Source organism: Palaemon carinicauda, chromosome 12 (assembly GCF_036898095.1).
Source record: "Palaemon carinicauda isolate YSFRI2023 chromosome 12, ASM3689809v2, whole genome shotgun sequence".
NCBI lineage: Eukaryota > Metazoa > Arthropoda > Malacostraca > Decapoda > Palaemonidae > Palaemon > Palaemon carinicauda.
The window spans coordinates 59,236,080-59,238,579 of record NC_090736.1 but is presented as its reverse complement, the minus strand read 5'-3'; positions in this window follow the sequence as shown (position 1 = coordinate 59,238,579).

Below are 2,500 nucleotides of genomic sequence, written 5' to 3'. Positions count from 1 at the left end.
CTTTGATTCAAAGATATCGCTGCCTGGACCAAATCCAAAATACAGAAGAGAAGATAAGTGTAGTCCTGAAGGAAAATGCCTGGGGGGGGGGGGGGGGGGGGTTGGGGGGGGGGGGTCACCCACCATGTGCGGAAATGTGATCTTGACGTTCAGAGGGCTATTCATGATAATGGGGATAAAGTTTTGTTACGATGGGGTATCTATAACATACGTGATAGGTACCACGAGATCACCTACTACCACTGTCAGAGGTATGGACATCTTGAAAAAGATTGCAAGTCTAAGAATGATGATAAAGTCTGCGGGAAATTTTCAGGTAGACGTTCCACCAAGGAGTGTAATTCACAAGTGTCAAAGTGTATAAACTGCACAAAGTTAAACAAACCAAGTGACCACACAGTAAATTCAAGAGACTGCAAAGCTTATAACTTGGAATTGAAAAGACTAGAGGAAAAAACTCATCATGGTTACTAGGGATGTCATAAACTGTGGCTATGTAAATATACAATCTTTAGGTAATAAGACTGTTCAAATTCGAGAATTGATAAACGAGAAATATATGGATATGCTATCATTATCTGAAACATGGTTAAATAACTTGGACAAGGCAAAGATCACTGAAATGACCCCCCCCCCCCCTAACCCCCATATGCCTTCTTTCACATACCGAGAGAAGGTAGGTCAGGTGGGGGTGTCGGACTCTTTATTCATAAAAGTTACTCAAATCTCAAAATGTTGAAAAGAATTAATGTAAGAAGCTTTGAATATAAATATAATTTACGCCAAAAAACAGAAAAATATCCTTCGTAACAAACTACAAACCTCCTAAAACAAACACTAGTATCTTTTTTGAAGAATTCGGTGGTCTCATTGAGATGATTGTCATGGAGAAAAACGAATAGTTATCTGTGAAGACTTCAATTTTTGGATGGATGACGCATCAAAGCCTGACGCTTTGGCATTTAGTAAGTTACTAGAATCATATCAACTAGTGAATAATGTCAACTGTACAATTACTTTAACTGGACATACGTTAGACTTAGTTCTAAGTGACGACATGAATAATATTGGATCTGATATAAAGGTTGAAGAGAAATTTACTTTCTCCCTAGTACACAAACTTATTACGTTTAGTCTACCTCTACAGTAACATGCATTAGTAAAGGAAATAAACTTTAGGCATAAATAAAATTTTTCTCCTACCGTATTTATTGAAGAAGTTACAAAAAAAAAATAAATTATGCTATCAACATCCCTGTGATCATGATCACCAACGACTGTTAGGCGCTAAGTGTGCTAACTGTCTTATGACCACTTATAACAAAGTGAGTAAAAGTGAATATGACACCATATGCCCACCGATGGAAAAGACTATAACGGTAAAAGACCAATCTCCTTGGTTTGATGGAGAGACTTTGGTTAAAAAATAGGGAAAAAAGACATAAAGAAAGAAATTGGAATAGGTTAAAAACTGAAAGTACTTAGGTAGAATACAAAACTGCTGGGTGTCAATATAACTATCTACTAAGAAGGAAAAAAAGTGAATACTATAAGAGAAAGATCCTCGACGCAGCATCAGACATAAATAAGTTATATTATCTCCTGAATAGTATAATGGGAAATGTAAAAGAAAGGAAACTACCTGATGGATAGTGACCAGGAAGTACCAAATAATTTTCTAGTATTCTTTAAAAACAAAATTTAAAATATAAGCAGGTCATTTCTACATACTCAACATCAGATTAACGATACACCAGGCACACAGACAAAATTAATATGATTTAACATAACACAAGATGACATCACCAGAATTATCAAGTGAGCAAAGAAAACAAACTGAGCGATCGATCCTATGCCAATATCTGAAATAATTGGACAGAAAGACTTTTCTAGTCTACCCGAGATAATAATGAGAATAGCAAATGCAAGCATTGATGAATGTAAGTTTCCTAAATCGGAGAAAATGGCTTTAGTCACACCAGTTCTGAAAAATGCACTGGACTACCAAGAATTAAGCTCATATAGACCTATTTCAAATCCACCCTCTATCTCAAAAGTGCTTGAATATGTAATTCTTGAACAACTAGTCAGTCGCTTAGAAGTAATAGAAGTTTAGCCTGACAACAAATCTGCTTACACAAAACTATACTCTACGGAGACAGCCATTTGGTCTGTTGTAAATGATATGCTAGAAATGATGGATGAAAATAAATGTCATATGTTAATACTGCTCGATCTCAGTGCTGCTTCTGATACAGTTGTGTATGAACTGCTACTAAATGATCTACGGTCCATCGGCGTTGAAGATCAAGCCTTCGAATACCTAAAAGACTACTTAGCTGGTAGAAATTACTGTGTTCAAATTGGAAACCCTTATTCATCATTTGATCCCTTAAACGAAGGGGTACCCCAGGGGAGTGTACTTCGCCAAATCTTATTCTGCATCTATACTATTGGTCTATCAAAAATACTACAAAGGCATGGTATGAAGTTCAAACTA